Source organism: Quercus lobata, chromosome 11 (assembly GCF_001633185.2).
Source record: "Quercus lobata isolate SW786 chromosome 11, ValleyOak3.0 Primary Assembly, whole genome shotgun sequence".
NCBI classification, from domain to species: domain Eukaryota; kingdom Viridiplantae; phylum Streptophyta; class Magnoliopsida; order Fagales; family Fagaceae; genus Quercus; species Quercus lobata.
In genome coordinates this window covers 45,696,932-45,709,422 of record NC_044914.1, presented here as the reverse complement: position 1 = coordinate 45,709,422, position 12,491 = coordinate 45,696,932, and the positions used below count along the sequence as shown (strand labels likewise).

Here is a 12,491-nt window from a genome sequence, read left to right as displayed (position 1 = left end):
GAGTTTATACATTTTGTAAGATTAGGTCCCATATTTATAATTATGTCAATTAAAGTCTCAAACTTATGAAATAATTTCAATTTGAAACCTCCATATCTTCATTAATATGATAGTATCAAAGCAAAGAAAAATGGAAACCATTGATAATAAATTGTGTTTCATTTAAGTAATGCTACTTCGATTTTATAGCATAGAAGATTGATTTTCAATTTCTCACTCTAGGTGAAACTCTCTCAATAGCTATCAAATTAATTATGAACAAACTTTAGGTGAAACACAGAGTTTAATTGATGGTTTTCTATTTTTTTTCTCTACTTTATTACTAAAAATAATAATAGAAACAAAAAACAGAGATATATACAAAAGTTTCAAATTGAAGCGATGTCATATATTATGGACTTTAATTAACAAAACTAAAACTATGAGACCTATCTAACATTTGGTATAAACTTTTTCTTTTTATGTAATTTCCTCAACATTTTTTTTATGTATAAATTTAATTAGTAGTTATGCTTTGAATTAAAATTTTCTTAATTTATTTAACTTGCCTTCCTTGTAACTAATATTATATATCATTATCAAGTGACTTGTAATTTAACCGTCATCTCTTGGATTCCAACAAATCAATTTATGGTTCAAATCCTCAGTACTTTAACTATCGAATTACCAAAAAAAAAAAAAGAACACTGTATACCCATGAAATTAATCTCTTTCAAACAAAGCTTAAGAAAAAAAATAATGAGAGTTAAGTTTACACGAGGCAAGAATTACTTGAGCACAAAGCATAGAATCCCTTTTCTTGATTAAAAGAGAAAATAAGTTCCCCCAAGTATGTAAAATGAGGGAGATTATTATTCCACATGTCCAACCAACACCATATAAGGAAGCATTGCGCAAATAATTAATCACACTCTCTCTCTCTCTCTTCCTCTTTTTCCCGCCAACCCTCCCTTCCTCTTGTTCATTTTCCATGGCCGAACGTAGTTCAGACTCGCAGGTGTACCTCCACGGAGACCTTCATGTGAAAATCATCAAAGGCAGGTCTATGCACTCGGCCTTCAATAACCCCCCAGCCCCTATCGTCACAGTCCGTCTCGGTAAACTCAACTTGGATTCCACGCGCGTCCTGTTTTGTAGCAAAACTGATATGCCTCCATCTACAAGTGGCCAGCCCTTGCAGATTCCCCTGGCTCACCAGCTCCCCAACTCGGACTCGATCCACTTCGACCTCAAGCACAACAAAATCACGGTCGGAACCGCCTTCGTTCCGATCCAACGAATCCTAACCGGCGAAACGATCCTCGAATGGTTCCCGATATTGGACAGTGGCTCTGAGCCAGAGAGTCAAGGTGGTGTCGCCATTCTCATCGAAATGACGTTCAACAATTGCGAGTACAGTCCGTTGTACCGGTACGGCATTGCGTCAGACCCGGAAAATTTCGGGCTTCAGAATACTGACTTTCCGGTTCTGAAAAGCGGATCGGTGACGCTGTATCAGGACGCGCACGTGCCAGATGGGATGCTGCCAAAGATAGAGTTAGATGGAGGGAAGGTGTTTGAGCAGAAAAAGTGTTGGGTGGATATATGCCATGCGATATTGGAGGCAAAACAAATGGTGTACATTGTTGGTTGGTCCATTTATCACAAGGTGAAGCTGGTAAGAGAGCAGACGAGGAGGCCATTGCCTAATGGTGTTACCAATTACAACTTGGGGAATTTGCTCAAGTATAAGGCCGAGCAGGGCGTGCCAGTTTTGGTCATTGTTTGGAGTAATCCCGTATGTGTGCATATATATGGAAAATTGTTGGGTAGTCAAAGAATATACTTTTCTTTTTCTTTTTCTTATTCTTTTTTTTCTCTCACGTGACTAATTTTTAGATACTCTCTAGAGGATGATACTCTTTCTAATATCATTTTTCATATTTTGAGATTACCTAAAAATTTTTCCTCTCAATATATATATATAACTCAAATATAATAGGAAATTTTTGTAGTTTAAAATTATACATAAAAAATAAGTTTATAGATCAAATAGTAAATAACATCCAATTGTCACAAAATTTAGCATACATGTTAAGAACATAAAGAATATTGAATTTAATGAATAGATTTTAAAATATGTAGTAATATTAATTTTTTGAGTGAGTATTGTAGATTTAGGCTACAACCATGTTTTTAGTCAGACACTTTTATAGTGGTACTTTGGTTTAAGTAATATGTTTTAGTTTGATAAAAGAGTGTAATTAAAGTATGTGTGTGTTTAGGGACGTTTTAGTTGTAAGAAATGCTCTCTGAACTGTTTAGTTTCTAAATAAATTCCCAGACTTTCTGGTCTTGTTTCTCAAAAAAAAAAAAAAAGTGTGTGTATTTAGCAATTAGTTTGTTTCTTAAAAAAAAAAAAAAAAGTTTTTAGCCAAACTTTGTGGTGAGATTAATTATATATGTATCCGATATTCATATAGGTACTTCTTTTTAAATGCAAATCGGTTCTTTTGTGGATTATAATAACTTTCCATTTGAAGATTTTAGTAATGTCTACTTTACTCTTTACGATTATTTTTTATTACTTTTAATAGGTTAATTGAGTGTACTTAAAATTAAAAAAAAAAAAAAAAAAAAATCATGTTTTAACTTATGAAGCTTTTCATGCAGTCAGCTGATATGATCAACACTCACGCTAAAGAAACTATCAAGTTTTTTGAGAACTCCTCCGTTTTATGTGTCCTGGCACCTCGACTCGTCCCGGCCGTCATTAATGAGTTAAAAAATTCTCATTATCCATTGACGAAAATAGAAAGTTTGTTTTCTGGCATCCAACATATGGTAATAAGTTTGATATATATATATATATATATATATATATATTTTGGTTAACAGATACCTTAAGCCCTAAAAGCATTCCTTAAGGAAATATATATATTGATATGCATGTCATTTTTTATAATTAAATTAATATTTTGTATACAAAATTATCTATTTTGTTACACTGTGACACTCATATAGATTGTTTTTGAAAAAAAAAAAAAAAACTTAACGCCTTCCCAAATTTTAACTAGAATACAAAGATTTTCTAAATTTATGTTAATTTAGGCACCTTGACAATCTTTAATATAATAAAATTCACCTATTATCAATTTTATAGCAAAGTTTTGCAATTAATAGGAAAAACTCCCATATTTATGATATATATATATATATATATAATCTCCCCTATCTAACTATTATCATCTTCTCTCAAAAAAAAAAAAAAAACTATTATCATCTGTAATGTTAAATTTAAATCTCTACTATGCTATATATTATTCCTTTAAGCACTATAATAATGAATTTAATGTTCTGAAGAAGTATCGACAAATAACTGAAAATTAAAACAAATAAATAATTTCATAATTTGTATATTATACATTCATATATCAAACTCATTAGTCTTCATTAAAATAAAATAATTAAAAAAAAAAAAAAAAAAACTCATTAGTCAAAGTACATAAAAGGATCAGATTGTTGAAAACAATTTTTATTTCTTTAAAAAGGGATAGATTATTTTTTTTCAAAACTCCTTTTTTAAAGGGAACCCCTCTCTTTGTGTGTGTGTGTATATATAATCACATTTAGAGGACCAACGGTTAACATTAATGGCCTGTTTGGATTGAGGGAAAATGGGGGAGAGTAGAGTAAAATTGGCTGAAATTAGGCTAATTTTAGATTAATTTTACTCTACTCTACTCTACTCCTCCTCTCTCCCTCTCAATCCAAACAGATCATAAGGATACGGTACGCTTTATACCACGGTTAAACAATTTTTTATTTATTTATGAGAAGGTAGTTAACTTTCATTAATAATTTAATATTCTCCAAAAATATAGTATTTTCTAAAAGTCTCTCCAAACTCGGAGGAGTTCCTCAATCTAAATAGCATCGGAGAATACCATGGTTAATCCTTCTTCTTTTTTTGTTTTTTTTTTGGTTGAGAAACCATGGTTGAACAATTATTTAGTGCTCCATATGTAATCCTTTCCATATTTTGTAATGTTTTTTGTTCTTAGAAAACTGATTATTATACTAAAGATTAATGACCCATTTAATTGAACTTAAGATCTTAAGGTTTGCATAAAAAAAACCCGAGTGTTGTAACTTAACTAACATCTCTTCATATTTTTAAAAGAGACACTGAGGATTCAAAATTTTAAACCTCCTCTCCCAACTATAGATTTTTATATTAAAAAAAAGTTGCGTAAAAAATAAATTGAACTTGAGGGGGCTATGGAAAACATGTTAACGGATGTCTACAGAGGCAAAATAAGACATCGGCTTTGTCAATTTATCTTACATGTAGTATATTGCAAATTAGAAGGAAATTTAGTTGTTGCATAGTTGAGCAAATTGCTGACAATTATCTCGTGGTTTTGGTGAATTAGGTCAATGCATTTCTTTATTCGCATCATCAAAAATTTGTGGTTGTGGATACACGAGCATATGAAAATAGCAGAAAGACAACTGCTTTTGTTGGAGGTTTAGACCTTTGCGATGGCCGTTATGATACTCCTGAGCATAGACTATTTCGTGATCGTGACACTGTATTTAAGAACGATTATCTTAATCCAACACTTCTTGTGAGTATTTTAATCCACCATTTAAAATTTTTAAATGAAGTGATATTGTATATATACTGTCAAATACTAAAAATAAAATCTTACCTTATGAAATGAAAATTAAGAAGAATTTGCACTTATCAGTACCATTGATGAGTTATAAAAAAATGGCAATTTATAGTAATTATTTTATATGTAACCCACAGATTGGATGATCTCTCTCTCTCTCTCTCTCTCTCTCTCTCATCAAATAATAGGAAGGAGTGACGGGTCCAAGGCTACCATGGCATGATTTACATTGCAAGATAGAAGGGCCTGCTGCTCATTTCATGCTCATTCATTTTGAGCAGCTTTGGAACAAGTTCGGAAAACCGTCAGATTTCAAGCAGGGCTCCAAAATGGCACAATTTCTAATTCATGTTGTGACAAGATTTTTAGACATGCCCTTACTGAGTCATTCCCAATCAATTCCAGAGGACGACCCTACATTTTGGACTTACAAGGAAGATGATCCTGAAAACTGGCATATTCAGGTTATAAACTAGTTTGCTCTTCCCTAAGTAGTGCTTATATAATTTAGGGGAAAGTTTTGCTGCAAGTTTTGCTGTGTACTAGTATGTAGCAAAAACTTTTCCTATAATTTATTAGGGTAAATTACATTAAATTTCCTTAAAATGTGAGGAAATGTCAAAAACCTTTCTCTTATTTTTAAAAATGATGCATAACTCCTTGAAGTTACTATTTTTATTTTAAAATTGTTATATAACATATAACCAATATGCATGGTTAGTAAGCATTATTTTGAGCTTGTTCTAGATGAGCTATAGGAGTTACTTGTTATATAAATAAAAATCTCAAGGGGTGGAGTTTCTTTATAAAAATAGGAGGGGTTTATGAAATTTCCTCAAACCTTGAAGGAAGTTATTGTAATTCACCCTTTATTAAAGTCATTTAGTTCTACTTCTTTTTTTGTCTTATGTCTTAGTTGTTTATTCTGAAATTGGCAGGTTTTCCGCTCAATCGATTCAGAGAGTTTGAAAACACATCCTGCAAGAACAACTGATCAGGTTTACTACATTTTAAGTTAAAATGGATAGCTACATTAATGATTATATCAATAAAATTAGGATCACTGTAAAAATTCACTACAATTGCATAATCTTCTAATTTGCCTATCATCTCACACCTAGTTTTGCCTAAAGGAGTGAATTTTGTACCATACTGGCCAGTACGGCCAGAATTTACCACACCGGAGCCTAAACTAGTACAGAAATAGTTGTGATTCGTATCGCCTCAAATACCAGGTTGTACCGGTCTCATGGCTAGAAAAGATATTTCGGCCCGGTACAGAACAGAGAATAAAAAGAAAAAGAAAGAAGAAGAAAAAGAAGAAGAGAAAGAGAAGAATGGGTCAGCCACACAGTGCCTGATTTGTGGGTTTTGATCTGTGCTCCAAATCTTTCATTTTTCCTTCTTAAACATTTTCTTATTTGGATCTTGTTCAGCCTCCATAGCAGCTTGTCTCTACAGCCTCTTCTTTCTTCTCCTTCTGCTTCCTTTCTTTCCCTTTTCTGCTTCTTGATTTCTCCATTGGCAATGCAAGATAGCTTTGTGCTTTTGTGTATTTTTAAATTTCTCATTAAACTATGTCAGATGGTTGGGTAAGAGTTGGAGTGGGCTGGGATTAAAGTATTTTTGAGATGTCACGTGTGCATGTTTCTTTTTTTTCTTTTTCTTTTTATTATTATAAATATATCATTTATGTTAATACATTTTTCTGATGAAATTTATGTTAATATATTGGAGTAATGTACAGTGACTAATATATTAAACTTATGCAAAATATGTAAATTTTAAGTATTTGTAATATATAGCAGTGATTCCGAAACGGTACATCGGTATTAATCAATACCGAAATATTTCGTTTCTTTGACTAAATTGAAATAGTCTCCAGTATGATATTGACTCGTTTGGTTTTACTACAATCTGTAATTACAATTTTTTTTTTAATGACTTATATATGTGTGAGGTGGTGTGCAAAATTTGCCCAAGTGTTGAGAAATTTTTGTTGTGACCATACTCGATTTTTATATATAGATTATAGAGTATAATACATTAATAATTACTTCTTCTAGTGTGAAAATAATTAAATAAGAGTGGCATGCTTCTTTGAATTTCAGATTTCTTATATGAATTTCACTTCTGTTGCAGAATTTGATTATAGAGAAGAGCATTCAATCAGCATACATCCAAGCGATCAGATCTGCCCAACATTTTATATACATCGAGAATCAATTTTTTATTGGGTCGTCATATGCATGGCCATCCCACAAAGACGCAGGTCATATATAGGTCCAATCTCTACAATAATTAGTACATTGAATTTTACATTGTCATTCTCTCACAATGCTCAAACTCAACATTCTGATGGCTTCTTTTGTTTCTTGTTATTCTGATGGCTTCTTTTGTTTCTTGTTCATCAAATTCTACCTCCAATGACTCTTTCGGGTTTTGAATTTTGATCAGGCGCCAATAATTTAATTCCAATGGAGTTGGCATTAAAGATTGCTAGTAAGATTAGAGCGAAGGAGAGATTTGCAGTGTACATTGTCATACCAATGCAACCCGATGGTCACCTTTTCACGGAACAAATTCTCTTTTGGCAGGTAATGTATATATACAATTCTTCAACCAATTAATTACAATGAGATTTCATCTAAAAAAATAAAAATAGTAAAAATAATTATAAGGAGATTACTGATAACACAAAAAAAAATTATTGTGCAGGTTTTCCGCTCAAGTTAAATGCATTAAAAAGGTTAAAGGGAAACTTAGATACAGTTCTTTAAATACAATACATTAAGGGTCCGTTTGATTCGCAGTGACGTTACATTACACCGTAATACATTAATGTAATCTCAATATAAGAATACAACATTATATTATTTAGGAAGATAGTGTGATATATTTTGTAATTTTAAATTATGGTAATATTAGAAAAAATAAAATAAACCAAAAATCTTAATGTCACATCATTGTAATATGTATCATATCAATGACACATTACAGCAAACCAAATGCACCCTAAGTTTTCTAATTAAAATCACGTACATAAATTACATTGACTAGTAAGGCACCTCTGCTATCTTTTTAAGGGCAAGTAAATTCAATTTAGCATAATGTATTGCATATAAGGAAAGAGTGGTGCTAGGGATAGTATAAATTTTAGTAGTACTACATAGATATTACAAATTAATGTGCTCTCTCCCAAAAAAAAATGTGTCACTAATTGCTAAAAATGAACTCAAAAAGTCATTTATTATGTCGTAGAAGTATAACAATTATATAAATTGTCACATCAATCCATAAATATTTTGTAGTAATTTTATCATTTTCCATAAGAATTTTTTGCCCAAAAGTTGGTAATTATTGTCATAGTGAGTTTCAGCTAATTTAACTGGTTAAATCACTTGTTCAAATAAGGGACTTGAGCTCAAATCACACCTACACAAAAAAACTAATTAATATCTTAGCATAATAATAAAGAGTAATTATCATGGAGCATCACCATATGTTCAAATCTTATTGCAACTAAAAAAAAAGTTGATAATTAAAGGAGATGTGAATGTTTAGAATGATCTTTATTATTTTTTTTATTGTGCTTAGGTGTGTGTAAATATATATATATATATATATATCCCTCACTCTCATCCAAAATGTCAAATTAAATAAGAATGGTGATAAAACCCTTTTTGGGGAAATCACAGTTGAGTAGGTTTCAAATTAAACTAATATTTAATAAGTTGCAAATGAATTCATATAGTTTCTAAGAGGTTTTAAATTAATTAGTATGGTTTTATAAGTTATAAATTAAACTGAATTTTTAAATCTGCTTCAATTCAAACCTTTAGCCCAATGGTTAGTAACAGAGAACAAAAGAAGAGAGACAGTTTGAATTGAGGTGGATTTAAATGTTCAAGATTTTGTGTAACTTATGAAACTATAGGGTAAAGTTTGAAATCCTATAAATTATAGAGTTTAATTTTCAACTTATAGAACTATAAGGGTTAATTTGAAAATCCTTCTAAAATGATAGAGTTTAAATTGTAATTTTTTATTATTCTTCTCCCACGGGAAAATATGATTAAATTTAATCAATATCATCAAATGTCATTTTATTTTTGTAATCTTTGTATTTTCCTTTTCTCAGGGCCAGACAATGCAAATGATGTATGACATCATAGCACAAGAGTTGAAATCCATAAATATTGAAAATTCACATCCTGAAGACTACCTTAACTTCTACTGTCTTGGTAATCGGGAAGAACTGCCCAAAGAAGTGTCAGTTCCACCAGATCAATCTTCCCAAAATAGATTGGTATCATACTCTTTGAAATTTATTTCCCATATATTGTTTTCATGAAAACCATCCATTTTTAACTTGAAAATTATTGGCATCTCCAATTTCTTCGGGTGCAACTAGGTAGACTATCCCAACGGACGGATCTATGAGATCACTCTCCCACACCATATATATAAAATTTACATATTTATAGATTCCACTTGCTACAATGGCTTCAAAAAACTGCTTCATAATCATACGATTATTTTCCTATAAGAGTTAACTTAGCCAAAGCTCATGTGTGAATGTTTTAATATATTAATTGGTAGGGTGTGTGTGTGTGAGACTCTAAATTTGATGTAGCACAATTAAATAGTGTCATTTACAAGTTACCCGCGTGTAAACGTACATACATACATATATATATATATATCCTATACAGCTATACTTGATCAAGCATATACACAAAATTGCATATTTTATTTTTATTCTTGTAGATGATGAGTGTTAGCTCATTTTCAAAAATAAAAATTATTTTTATGACCAACTTTCAGGTTTCTAACTCAGAACAACCGATTGATCAAAAGTTCATGGTTTATGTACATTCCAAGGGAATGATTGTAGATGACGAGTACGTGATATTAGGTTCTGCCAATATTAATGAATGATCTATGGCTGGTTCAAGAGACACCGAGATAGCTGTGGGTGCATATCAACCCCACCACACCTGGGGTAAGAAGAAGAGCCATCCATATGGTCAAGTTTGTATACATTCGTTCAGACCTCGTATGTATTTTATTATGTAATTTATGTTTTATGATTGCAAGTTTTGATGGATGTTGTAGAGGAGGGCTGAGCCAATTGTGTTTGTTATGCTTGAATATTGTGGATTTGTGTATCGATCTAGAGGTGAAGGTGTTGCACAAAGCATAAAATGATAGTCCCATATATATATCTGGTGTTTATTAACCTAATAAACTCGTAAGGTAGAAGTGACAAATTGATGCATTAGTTTAACTGATATTTGGGTGCATATTAGCAAATTTGATGCATTACTTCAATGATTATATGTCGCATATTGAGGGAGGGATAGTGACTTTGAGGGATTATGGAAACAAGGAATATGCGCATAGGGAAGACCATTAATGACCAACACCTTAATAGGAGTCTTTAGTGTCAAATGAACCAATAAAATGTGAAGTCATATGTTGCTCATGGTGGACTATGTTATTTGTCTACCATTTTATTAAAAGACTTCTATATATTTAAAATTATTAAGTCAATAATTAGTTTCTGTTTAAAAAAATTTTTCTGACTCAACAATTTTAAATAGGTGGGGAGTATTTTACTGAAATTATGGACAAATGACAAACGATATTATAATTTCTCCAATAAAAGAATAATTTAAGTGCCACGTGGCACTTGGCCCTTCAGATTTTCAGATTTAGTGACACTTGTCAATAGATCCTTGAAAATTGAATTCATATTTATAACGATCCATGTCAAGAAATGGAGGTAACAATCTTCCATTTAACGGAAGGAAGAAGAAAAGGAAAAAGGAAATAGGGAATTAATCTACTCATGAAAAGTGGAAGTGTCTATTCATATAAGTAAGGTATCCTCACATAGTAACATTTCCAAGTCATATAGGACTCCCAGTCCAACATATTAATTATTTAGGGCATAGTCCTTGTCTCGTATCAGTTTTGTTTGACCTTATTCGACATGTTTTTATCATCTATGCCACCTTCATGGCGTGCTCTAACCATTCATAATTCAACACATATTCCCCAAATTCAGATGGGGTTTTGGATTTTGTATCTAAGTATTGTTATTGAGCCACAGCGGCAGGGCCTCTGAGACTAATTGAGAAAATTGTTTACTGTGGTAAAGATTGGTCAATTTCCTTAAGAAGAAAGCGTGGGAATCGTAGTATGCACCATCACAAGCTAGCTGAGAAAATTCGTCATCCTTGACTAATATTCTCTTTTTTGTTCCGCAACAAAAGAGATGGCCATTCAATATTTGGAAGCAAATGCTTATATTAGCATGTGTAGGGGAAAAAAGAAGAAAAAGGACTTGGTTTAATTGAACATTCAGCATTGATATGGATAGCATTTTTTGGATTGGAAGCTTTTTGATATTCAATCATGTAAAGTTTTAGAAGTGTTTTGGGGAAAAGAAGTTACTTGTTATGTAAGCTGATCACATTGATTAATACATTTGCAGATATATGGGTACAGAATGTCACTCTGGGCAGAACATTTGGGGACTTTACCTGATTGCTTCAAGGAGCCTAAAGATTTGGATTGCGTAAAGAGTGTGAACAAGATTGCTGTAGATAACTTGAGCAAGTACAAGGCAAAGGATTTTACACCATTGCAGGGGCACCTCCTTAAATTCCCTATTCTGGTAAATGCCAATGGGAAGATAGAAGTATTGCCTGGAAAAGAGCCTTTCCCAGTGGAGGTTATTTATGCTTTAACTACATAAGTAAAAGCATTTTCTTGTACATAATTGAATGTACACTTTTTAGCAAATTATAATAATAATAATAATTTAATAGCCATTTGCTTGGACATAAGTACATAACTTACATATAAGTGGTTCCTTGACGAGCTTGAGTCAGTGAGAACCGGAGCCTTGTTGGTTGAATTTAGGCTAAGCTCATAATTTCTTACCTGCAGTGTAAAGGATGCAATGAGTTTTGCATTGAAATATGTGATGTGTATACCATTCAATTCATTATTCTAATATTGTAATTTTTATAGAGATTCATATAAAGCAATTTATTTGAGATTTTGGTTTCCACTTTCAACTTTTGAGCATTCACATCGGTGATACTAAAAGATTTAGTTTTTAGCAACTCAAAAAATTAGTTTATCTATTTTAACACCATATTTAACAATACACCCTACAATCTCATCCCTTATTTTAACACATCACCTATTGAAATAATTTAAACACCCATTAAAATAGCATAGAACACAACCCACAAAAATCCATAGCAACCATTGACTGTCATAACTAGCCACCACAACCCAAAAACCACCACTGTAAAGCCTATTAAAATAACCACCGAAATAACAACCAACCAACACAACTGCATCACCACCATTAATTAGCCGAAAAAAAAATTAAAAAAAAAAGAACAAAAGAAAAACAAAAACAAGGACACCAACCATGACTTATGAAAACTATGCAAATTGGAACCTATGAAAGCCACACAATGAGGATTAATGGAACCATCGTGACCCATGACCCATTTATCCAAATCAAACCCACGAACCATCGCTACCGAACCCCACCATCAAAAACCAAATTGGAGTACCAAAAACAAGATTGATTGGAACCACAATCCATAGAGAGAGAGAGAGAGAAAGAGAGAGAGAGAGAGAGAGATTTTTTAGAAGAGTGAATATTTCATTGAGAGAGAGAAAGAGTTAATATTAATATTGATTTTTATTTTAACTTGTTGCTACTGTAGTTGTTACAGATAGCTCATAGCAATCTATGTATAGCAAGTTCCTAAAAAAAAAAAAAAATTAGATTTAGCAACC

The 12,491-nt window shown here is 31.8% G+C and overlaps 1 pseudogene; it reads left to right on the top strand.

Annotated features, from left to right (window-relative positions):
• Positions 1-970: 970 nt before the first annotated feature.
• Positions 971-11,611, top strand: LOC115966966 (annotated as a pseudogene).
• Positions 11,612-12,491: the final 880 nt, after the last annotated feature.